This window comes from Odocoileus virginianus, unplaced genomic scaffold (assembly GCF_023699985.2).
Source record: "Odocoileus virginianus isolate 20LAN1187 ecotype Illinois unplaced genomic scaffold, Ovbor_1.2 Unplaced_Contig_12, whole genome shotgun sequence".
Classification (NCBI taxonomy): Eukaryota; Metazoa; Chordata; class Mammalia; order Artiodactyla; family Cervidae; genus Odocoileus; species Odocoileus virginianus.
The window spans coordinates 535,492-547,494 of record NW_027224329.1 but is presented as its reverse complement, the minus strand read 5'-3'; the positions used below and the strand labels follow the sequence as shown (position 1 = coordinate 547,494).

The 12,003-nt window shown below is 38.9% G+C and overlaps 1 long non-coding RNA gene across 2 annotated transcripts in view; it reads right to left on the bottom strand.

Annotated features, from left to right (window-relative positions):
- The window catches only part of LOC139033972 (uncharacterized), a 623,512-nt gene extending 621,410 nt beyond the window's left edge, over positions 1-2,102 (bottom strand). For both annotated transcript variants that reach the window (XR_011486448.1, XR_011486447.1), the window contains exon 1: positions 1,986-2,102. This is a non-coding gene — a long non-coding RNA (uncharacterized lncRNA). The remainder of the gene's footprint in view (positions 1-1,985) is intronic.
- Positions 2,103-12,003: the final 9,901 nt, after the last annotated feature.

Sequence of the window (12,003 nt, the reverse complement as noted above, 5' to 3'; positions counted from 1 at the left end):
CCATAACCTCATAAATCATATCAGTTTTCTGTTTTCCAGTCTGAACTCACTTCCTGAGGCTATCAAGGATTCAACAGAAAATCCTGCTGTACTGGTTATCTTGGCATCATTTCAAATCTGAGGGTTCATTTTAATTTCACTAAGGTATAACACTCAGACTTGGTTTTTACCAGTGCAGGAATAAGGGCAAATATTTATCTGCTGGAAGTTGTCCTGGGTATTTGTATGCAAGAAACTACAATTTAGGACTGATAAATGCTCTCAGGGCTTAGTTTAACTATAGGTGTGTCTTACATGAAATATAGTTGCCAATATATTTTGGCACTCAACAGACACTTTTATAAACTTAGTTTACCACTGGTGCTGTTAAGCTTCCTATCTCCTTTCCTCTCCTGAGGGATTCTGGAGAAAGGGAGATGATGTTACAGGAGGGACACTGGTGAAATTAATTTTTCTGAACAGTGGTAACAAACATCCAGCTTCTGGGAAGAGACAAATCCTCCAAGAGCAAGTTCTCTCCATTTAGCTCCCTAGGTAGAGGGTCTCTCATTCAGGTTGTAGTCATTGGAGGAAAAACATAATGAAGTTAGTGGAGTTTATAACCCTAAACTGACCAATAGGTTAGTCTAGCCTGTGGTCCTTACAACTGTTTGGACTAGCAAGTGACTTCTAGATTTTCCATTGAGCATTTACTTCCTGAGGGCCTCCAAATATGTTCATGGCCTAATTCTTGGAATCTGTGAATATGTTAGGTTACATGGTAATGGGAAATTAATACTACAAATGACATTAGGGCTGCTAATCAGCTGACTTTAAAATAAGGGGATTTCTTGAATTATCACAATGGGTCCAAAAAAGTGGCAGAGGGCTCCAGAAGAAAGGAGTCAGGGAGCTGTGACAATGGCAGTGATGCAATGAGACAGGTTATGTTTCCTAGCTTTGAAAATGAAAGGAATGACTATGTCCTTTAGAAGCTAAGAAAGGGCAAGAAAATGGCTTATCACCATAGTCTTCAGAAAGGATTACAGCTCTGTTGGCACCTTGCCTTTATCCCACTGAGACCCTGTTGGACTTCTATTCCAAAACACTGTAAGCTAACAAATTCATGTTTTTTTAAGCTTCTAAACTTATGGTAACTGTTAAAGCATCAGTAGAAAAGTAATATACAGCACAAAGTATTAATACATCAATTCATAAACAATTTATTGAGACCTTGCTTTGAGTGAGTTGTTAGAGGCCTGGGATTACATGCTATTGGGAAAAATAACATAAGATTGCTGATGCCACAGACTTTCTAGCCCAACACAGGAACTAAGTCTTGAGGGCATATCTCAGGATCACAAGTCAGTGTTAGGGATCCTGTCCTCCAGACTTCTGCTCCTGTTACTGTTTCCTGGACCTATTTTCAGGCCTTCTTCCCGTTTACTCCTCAGAATGTTCTCAGAGCACCCTCCTTTCTACTGAGAGCTACATATCCTTCTGCCAACTGCTTCTTTTCTTACTTTCCTTTAGGCTCTCCTAAGTTGATACAAATCTTCATCAAGACAAATCTAAGATACTAATGTCTTGGTTTCTGAGACTTTCTCTAACCTGAGAGTAACCTATTTATTTATAACATCATTTATTTTTCTCCATATTCTTTTACATGAAAGAATATCAACTCAGTATAAGTGCTAAAAGCATTTTCTTTTCAATTAGTACATGTGACCACATATCATCAGCACAGAGACAGAATGTACATTCTAAGGAGACCATCATCACATTGGCTTTGGATTCAGAGAAACCTGAGTAGAAGATAAGAAACTTGAGCCAAAGCCTGATGATGACTTAAAAATTATAGTTTGAGACTTGGTACAATTCTTGATGGAGACAGGAAGGCTGACAGGCCTTACAGACTGTGTTTCCAAAAGGTCAGTGGTAGAATTCATAACGAAACAGATTTAACTGGAGTTCCCAGGTGGTGCAGAGGTAAAGAATCCACCTACCATTACACAGGACATAAGAGATGAAGGCTTGATCCCTGGGTCTGGAAGATCTCCTGGAGGAGGAAATGGCAACCCACTCCAGTAGTCTTGCCTGGAAAATTCCATGGACAGAGGAGCCTGGAGGGTTATAGTCCATGGGGTCACAAGAGTTGAGCGTGATTAAGTACACATGAACATGGATCATCAGCCAGTTCTGTGTACCTAGGTCATAGATTAGTAACTGAGGAGTGTTCAAATGTATTAAACAATCACTCTGGTAGCTTCTCTGAAATCTGGTGAATCATATCTAATTCCTTCCCTCAGCAAAAGTTCAAAGGTTACAACATATGTCCAAATAAGTGTGACAAATGATGTGGCTCACAAAAGAAGAATAAAACAGGAGCCTCTGAAGTCAAGAGGTGAGTGGTTTTCTGCAATACAGCTTCTAGTATTTAATGCCACCCAGTCTTCAGAGAACAGTTTTATAAAAATATAAATTTTATTATCTCTTCTAGTAAAGTTTATATACTCACTTTTGAGTATGTATCCCAGAAAAATCCTCAGGTAAAATCCAAGAGCATATGAACACAGCTGGTCTTCATAGCAATTGTGTGGAAGTGCATAGTTTGAGACTAGGAGTTCATCTCTGGGGACAAACAAATAAAGGTGTTTACTCACTCTAAAATACTAGTCAGTGGTTCAAAACAATAGCTTAAACTTCTGGACATATACACAGCAGCACAGACAAAATTTATCACATTGGTAAACACACTAACTGAAAATTTTATGGTTGAAATGGCATGGTGGCTGGACTTGCTTTACAAATAGCCTAACAAAAATATAGAAATAAGCAGGGAACTGTATATAATATGGATAGTAAAATGTTGATAACTGTTGAAGCTGGGTGATGCACACACCACTAGTGAATATTCTTAAAAAAAAAAAAAACATGTCTTCAAGTTATTTGCCCATTTGTTAAATTGTGTTAAAATACATGTAATGTAAAATTCATCACTTAAGCCATTTTAGAGTTAACAAGTCAGTGACAAGTCAGAATAAGTATTAATCTTCACTATATATTTCTAGAAAGTTTTCATCACACAATTAGGAAGGCCATACCCACTAAGTAGCATGAATATAAACCAGAAAATTATGGAGACATAGCTTTAAAACACTTAAAGAGGAAAAAGAAATGGCAACCAAGAGTTCCATAGCCATTGATATCATATTTCCAAAATAAAGATAAAATAAAAAGTTAAAGTTTTAAAAGTAAAAGAAGTCATCAGCAACAGACCTGCATTATCAAACAGATTAAAAGAATTCATTCAGATAGAAGAAACAGACTCTCATAAGAATATGGATTTACTCAATACAGTGGTGAACACTGAAAAATTGTAAATATTTGCATAAATATAAAATAGGGTTTTCTCTTATTTTTAAAATCACTTTGAAAAATAGTATTTTCAAGCAAAAGTCATGACAAGGTTTATAGGATAATAAACATATGTAAAGGTAAATAGATGACAACAATGACACAAAGGTGAGTAGGAAGTAAGTAAATATATACTGCTATAAGGATACTATTCATAAAGTAATATCACATGAAGGCAGACTTTGAGAAGTTTTAGCTGTAGACTATCAACCCTGAAGGAATCAACTAAATTATTAAACTAAACAATGATAGCTAATAGAACAAAAAAAGATAAAGTAGAATAATGAAAAATAATTAGCTCCAAAGTATTTAGGGGAAAAAAGGAAAAAGGAAACAAAATATAGAGGAAATAGAAAAAAAATACAAAATGTTGAGTTATTCATGATTGGAGACATAAATACAATTCTCTAAATACCGTGTTGAATACACAGACAGAAAATCAGTAATGATATCAGTTCAGTCTCTCAATCGTGTCAAACTCTTCATGACCCCATGGACTGCAGCAGGCCAGATTTCCGTGTCCAACACCAACTTCTGGAGCTTGCTCAAACTCATGTCCATCGAATCAGTGATACCATCCAATCATCTCATCCTCTGTCGTCCCCTTTTCTTGCCTTCAATCTTTCCCAGCATCAGAGTCCTTTCTAATGAGTCAGTTCTCATTAGGTGGCCAATGTACTGGAGCTTCACCATCAGTCCTACCAATGAAAATTCAGGACTTATTTGCTTTAGGACTGACTGATTCAATCCCCTTGCAGTCCAAGGGACTCTCAAGAGTTTTCTCCAAAACCACAGTTCAAAAGCATCAATTCTTCGGTGCTTAGCTTTCTGTATAGTCCAACTCTCACATCCATACATGGTGACAGGAAAAACAATAGCTTTGACTAGACAGACCTTTGTCAGCAAAGTAATGTCTCTGCTTTTTAATATGCTATCTAGAATGTCATAGCTTTGCTTCCAAGGAGCAAGCATCTTTCAATTTCATGCTGCATTCACCATCTGCAGTGATTTTGGAGCCCAATATAGATATAGAAGACTTGAAATACTGTATGAATCAAATTAGCCTAATTGACAGTACTAGAACACTCCACCCAGCAATATCAGAATAGTCTTTACAAGTACATAGAGAAGATTTACCAAGTAGACCATATTCTGGGCCAAGGAAACAAGTACCAATATATTTTAAAAGACAAATCATATAATTTACTTTGTATTTCTGTATGAGTATTAAATTAGAAATCAATGACAAAGATATGTTGTTTTATCAATTATCTTTCCATTAAGCTTAAAATATTAAATCCACCCTTATTTAGATTATATGACTGTCTGTATAGAAATTCACAGAATCTAAAAATGCTCCTAGAAGTAATAAGGGTAATAAGAATCTATAATTTGTGTGGAAACACAAAATACCCCTAATAGCCAAAGTAATCATGGAAAAGAAGAATGGAGTTGGAGGAATCAACCTTCTTGCCTTAAGACTACACTACAAAGCTACAGTCATCAAGACAGTATGGTATTGGCACAAAAACAGAAACATAAACCAATGGAACAAGATATAAAGCCCAGAGATAAACCCACACACATCTGGGCACATTGTCTTTGGCAAAGCAGGCAAGAACCTACAATGGAGAAAAGACAGCCTCTCCAATAGGTGGTTCTAGGGAAAATGAACAGCTACACATAAAATAATGAAACTAGAACACTTTCTTAGAGAAGGAAATGGCAACCCACTCCAGTATTCTTGCCTGGAGATTCCTATGGACAGAGGAGCCTGGTGGGCTGCTGTCCATGGGGTCGCACAGAGTCGGATACAACTGAAGCAACTTAGCATGCATGTGTGCACTGGAGAAGGAAATGGCAACCCACTCCAGTGTTCTTGCCTGGAGAATCCCAGGGACAGAGAAGCCTGATAGGCTGCCGTCTATGGGGTCGCACAGAGTTGGACACAACTGCAGCGACTTAGCAGCAGCAGCAGCAGAACACTTTCTAATATCATGCCCCCAAATAAATGGATTAAAGATTTAAATGTAAGGGCTTATCTGGTGGCCCAGATGGTAAAGAATCTGCCTGCAATGCAGGAAGACCCAGGTTTGATCCCTGAGTTGGGAAGACCCCCTGGAGAAGGGAATGGCAACCCACTCCAGTATTCTTGCCTGGAAAATTCCATGACAGAGGAGCCTGACAGTCCCAGAGGTTGCAAAGAGCTGGACACGACTGAGTGACTAATACTTTCACTTTCACTTCTAGAAACTAGAAAGCTCTTAGAGGAAAACGTAGGCAGTACACTCTTTGACATACATCACAGCAATATCCTCTTTGACCCAACCTAGAATAATGGAAATACAAACAAAAGTAAACAAATGGGACTTCAACTGAAAAGCTTTTGCACATCAAAGGAAAAAAACAAAATTAAAAGACAACTCTCAGAATAGGAGAAAATAATTGAAAATCAAACACCTGACAAAGGATTAATCTACAAAATATAAAAACATCTCATGCAGCTTGATAGCAGAAAAAAACCAGCACAATCTTATTTGGAGAAATAAGACATTTCTCCAAAGAAAACATACAGATGGCCAACAAAAAACATGAAAAGATGCTCAAAATTGCTCATGATTAGAGAAATACAAATCAAAATTATAACAAGGTATCATCTCACATCAGTCAGAATGATCATCATTAAGAAATCTACAAACAATAAATGCTGGAGAGCATGTGGAGAAAAGGGAACCCTCTTACACTGTTGGTGGGAATGTAAATTGGCACAGTCAACTTAAGGAAAACGGGGCTTCCCAGGTACTGCTAGTGGTGAAGAACTCACCTGACAATGCAGGAAACCTAACAGATGCCGGTTCGATCCCTGGGTCAAGAAGATCCTCTGGAGGAGGAAATGGCAACCCACTCTAGTATTCTTCCCTGGAGAATCCCATAGACAGAGGAGCCTGGTGGGCTGCAGTCCATAGGGTCACAAAGAGTCAGACATGACTGAAGAGACTTAGGACACATAGAGACTATGGAGGACGGTATGGAGATGCCTTAAAAAACTAGGAACAGAACTACCATATGACAAAACAATCCCACTAATGGACATATATCCTGAGAAAACCATAATTTAAAGAGACACATATACCTCACTGTTTGTTGTAGAACTTTTTACAATAGCTTGGATATGGAAGAAATCTAGATGTCCATCCACAGAGGAATGGATACAGAAATTGTGGTACATATGTACAATGGAATATTACTCAACTATAAAAAAGAACACATTCAAGTCAGTCCTAATGAGGTGGATGAACCTAGAGTCTATTATACAAAGTGAAGTAAGTCAGAAAGAGAAAGACAAATACTGTATATTAATGCATGCATATGGAATCTAGAAAGATGGTACTGATGAACCTATTTGCAGGGCAGCAATGGAGACACAGACATAGAGAACAGACTTGTGGACACAGTGGGGGAAGGAGAGGGTGGGATGAACTGAGAGAGTAGCATGGAAACATAGACATTACCATATGTAAAATAGATAGCAAATGGAAATTTGCTGTGTGACACAGGGAGCTCAACCCAGTGCCCTGTGACAACCTAGAAGGGTGAGATGGAATAGGAGATGGGAGGGAGATTCAGGAGGGAGGGGACATATGTATACCTGTGGCTGATTCATGTTGATGTATGGCAGAGGGCAACACAATATTATAAAGCAATTATCCTCTAATGAAAAAAATGAATAAAAAAGAGTAATAAGAATCTAAAGATGCTCCAAGAAGTAATGATTTCCTGCTACATCATAAAAAACAAGGTCAATGTACAAAAAATTAATTTTATTTCTATATACTATCAATGAACACTTGGAAACCAAAATTTCCATAAATACAGTTTATGATAGCCTCAAAAAGTGAAATATCAGGAATAAATCTAAGAAAATATGTGCTGGAACAGTATGCAGATAACTACAAAGGACTGCTGAAAGAAATCAAACAAAACCTAAACAGACAGATATATTATATTCCTATCATATGAAAACTCACATATAAGGGCTCTACAAATGCCTTTTCTCTAAATTGATAGAATAAATGCAATTCTTATAGGACTACTTTGTAGCTGAAAACAAGTTTATAAAATTTACATCAAATAACAAAGGAAGTAGATCAACCAAAAATAATTTTTAAAAGTACAAAGGTAGAGGGCCTCAATTACCCTATTTTAAGATTTCAAGCTACAGTACTCAAGACAGCTTGTTATAGACAAAATAGCTGAAATACAGATTAATGAAACAGAAGAGACAGTGCAGAATGAGAGAAAACACATATGTTTAATGAATATTTGACAAATGAATAAAGGCAATTAAATGAAGAAAAGATAGTAGCTTTAAAAAATGATGCTGAAACAACCCTACAGTAAATCACTAAACAGCTCTATGTCACTGTTGATTGTTCTTAGGCATCATACAAAAAGCATGACCCATAAAAGAATCGATAGGGGGCTGACCAAAGATGGCAGAGGAATAGGATGGGGAGACCACTTTCTCCCCCACAAATTCATCAAAAGAACATTTGAACGCTGAGCAAATTCCACAAAACAACTTCTGAACACTGGCAGAGGACATCAGGCACCCAGAAAGGCAGCCCATTGTCTTTGAAAGGAGGTAGGACAAAATATAAAAGATAAAAAGAGAGACAAAAGAGTTAGGGATGGAGACCCGTCCTGGGAAGGGAGTCTTAAAAGAGGAGAAGTTTCCAAACACCAGGAAACCCTCTCACCAGCGGGTCTGTGGGGAGTTTTGGAATCTCAGAGGGCAACATAACCAGGAGGAAAAATAAATAAATAAATAAATAAATAAATAAATAAATAAAACCCACAGATTACATGCCTAACAGCAACTCCCAGCAGAGAAGTAGCCCAGACACTCGCAATCTGCCACCAGCAAGTGGGGGCTGAACAGGGAGGCACAGGCTGCATTGCTTAGGGTAAGGACCGGGCCTGAATGCCCTGAGGGCAATCTGAGGGAGCTAATGTGAGACAGCAACCCAAACTGTGGGATAGCCAGAGAGAGAGAGGGAAAAAGAGAGAGAGAGAGAGAGAGAGAGAGAGAGAGAGAGAGAGAGAGAAAGTATCCCACAAAAAGAACCAAACTTAAGACACTGCCAGCCTGCTCACAGAACAAGGGACTGAGCGAATACCAGAGGAGAGCTAGCAGACTTGTGACCCATCCATCACCCGCCGGAGGCAGGGAGGCAGGCAGGTGACAGCCAGATCCAGAAAGGGGCAATCTCGGCCCCAGAGACGGCATCCTCTACCAAACTGTGAGCAGGCTCCCAGTTGCTAACCAAGTCTTCCTGGGATCCTGGATGGTTGACATCCACCAGGAGGGTCACAGTCAGAGATCAGCTCCCCAGAGGAGACACACGACACACCTGAGATGGCGCTACACAAAAAGGAAACTGAGCGGCTGGGATAGGGGAGGTGATAAAACTTACACCCCACCTGGGGAGAGTGTGCCTGCCAAGCACCTGGTCGCCTGAGCTGCTCAGATCTGGGAAGGGCACAAAACACAGGCCCAACCAGAGTCTGTGCCTTTGTGGAGTACCCAAGAACCTGAACCTGAGCAGCTTAGACCTGGGAAGTGCATGCAACCAGGGCCCACTTTAGACAGTTCTCCTGCAGAGCAACCTGGAGCCTGAGCAGTGTAGATTGGGAAAGCACACACGCTGTGAGTGGGGGAAACCCAGTGTGGCCAAGACACTGCGAGCACTCCCCACACATGCCAGTGATATTTTTTTTGCAGTGTTCCTCCCTCCCCACAACACAACTGAACAAGTGAGCCTAAATAAGTGACCACCTTTGCCCCCTTGTGTCAGGGCAGAAATTAGACACTGAAGAGACCTGCAAACAGAAGAAGCCAAAATAAACAGAGGGAACCACTTTGGAAGTGACAGGTGCAACAGATTAAAACCCTGTAGTTAGCACCAACTACATTGGAAGGGGCTATAGATCTTAAGAAGTATAAGTTGGAACAAGGAACTATCTGAAACTGAACTGACCCCACACTGCCCTCAACAGCTCCAGAGAAATTCCTAGATATATTTTACTATTATCATTTTTAAAACTTTTTTTAGTTTTATTTTTAAGTTCTCTATTACTCCTTAAATTCTCCTTTTTATAACCTACGATTACCTTGCCAAAAAAAGACCCTATGATTAAAGCAAATTTAATATACATTTTTTATAATTTTTGTGATTTTGTTTTGTTAATATTGTATTTTTGAGAGTCTAACCTCTATTCTAGATTTTTAATCTTGCTTTTCGGTATTTGTTAACAATTTTGTACCTTTAAGAATCCAATCTTCAGTACCCATTTTTATTTAGGAGTGTGATTACTGGCTTGATTGCTCTCTACCCTTTTGATTCCCCCTCTTCCCCTCCTAGTCACTCTATCTCCCTCCTCCTTCTTCTCGTCTCCATGTAACTCTGTGAACCTCTCTGGGTGTCTCTCACTGTGGAGAATCTTTTCACCATTAACCTAGATGTTTTATCATTGTTGCTATATGGATGGAAAATTCTTGAGGCTACTGGAAGAATAAGGCTGAAAGCCAGAGGCAGGAGGCTTAAGTCCAAAACCTGAGAACACCAGAGAACTCCTGACTCCAGGGAACATTAATCGATAAGGGCTCATCCAAAAGCCTCCATACCTACCACCCAAGAGCCAACAAGTTCCAGAGCAAGACATACCACACAAATTCTCCAGCAATGCAGGAACATAGCCCTGAGCTTCAATATACAGGCTGCCCAAAGTCACACCAAACCCATAGACATCTCAAAACTCACTACTGGACACTTCATTGCACTCCAGAGAGAAGAAATCCAGCTCCACCCACCAGAACACTGACACAAGCTTCCCTAACCAGGAAACCTTGACAAGCCACTCATCCAACCCCACCCACAGTGAGGAACCTCCACAATAAAGAAAACCACAAACTTCCAGAACACAGAAGGCCACCCCAAACACAGCAATCTAAACAAGATGAAAAGGCAGAGAAATACTCAGCAGGTAAAGGAACATGATAAATGCCCACCAAACCAAAACAAAAGAGGAGGAGATAGGGAGTCTACCTGAAAAAGAATTCAGAATAATGATAGTAAAAATGATCCAAAATCTTGAAAACAAAATGGAGTTACAGTTAAATAGTCTGGAGAGAAGGATTGAGAAGATGCAAGAAATGTTTACAAAGGACCTAGAAGAAATAAAATAGAGTCAATCAATAATGAATAATGCAATAAATGAGATCAAAAACACTCTGGAGGGAACCAACAGTAGAATAACAGAGGCAGAAGATAGGATAAGTGAGGTAGAAGATAGAATGGTAGAAATAAATGAAGCAAAGAGGAAAAAAGAAAAAAGAATTAAAAGAAATGAGGGACAATGTGAAATGCCCCAACATTCGAATCACAGGAGTCCCAGAAGAAGAAGACAAAAAGAAAGGCCATGAGAAAATACTTGAGGAGATAACAGTTGAAAACTTCCCTAAAATGGGGAAGGAAATAGTCACCCAAGTCCAAGAAAGCCAGAGAATCCCAAATAGGATAAACCCAAAGCAAAACACCCCAAGACACATATTAATCAAATTAACAAAGATCAAACACAAAGAACAAATATTAAAAGCAGCAAGGGAAAACAACAAATAACACACAAGGGGATTCCCATAAGGATAGCAGCTGATCTTTCAATAGAAACTCTTCAGGCCAGAAGGGAATGGCAGGACATACTTAAAGTGATGAAAGAGAAAAACCTACAACCCAGATTACTGTACCCAGCAAGGATCTCATTCAGATATGAAGGAGAAATCAAAAGCTTTACAGACAAGCAAAAGCTGAGAGAATTCAGCACCACCAAACCAGTTCTTCAACAAATGCTAAAGGATCTTCTCTAGACAGAAAACACAGAAAGGGTGTATAAACTTGAACCCAAAACAACAAAGTAAATGGCAACGGGATCATGCTTATCAATAATTACCTTAAATGTAAATGGGTTGAATGCCCCAACCAAAAGACAAAGACTGGCTGAATGGATACAAAAACAAGACACCTATATGTGCTGTCTACAAGAGACCACCTCAAAACAAGGGGCACATATAGACTGAAAGTGAAGGGCTGGAAAAAGATATTTCACACAAATGGAGACCAAAAGAAAGCAGGAGTAGCAATACTCAGATAAAATAGACTTTGAAATAAAGGCTGTGAAAAGAGACAAAGAAGGACACTACATAATGATCAAAGGATCAATCCAAGAAGAAGATATAACAATTATAAATATATATGCACCCAACATAGGAGCACTGCAATATGTAAGGCAAATGCTAACAAGTATGAAAGGGGAAATTAACAATAACACAATAATAGTGGGAGACTTTAATACCCCACTCACACCTATGGATAGATCAACTAAACAGAAAATTAACAAGGAAACACAAACTTTAAATGATACAATGGACCAGTTAGACCTAATTGATATCTATAGGACATTTCACTCCAAAACAATGAATTTCACCTTTTTCTCAAGTGCACACGGAAACTTCTCCAGGATAAATCACATCCTGAGCCATAAATCTAG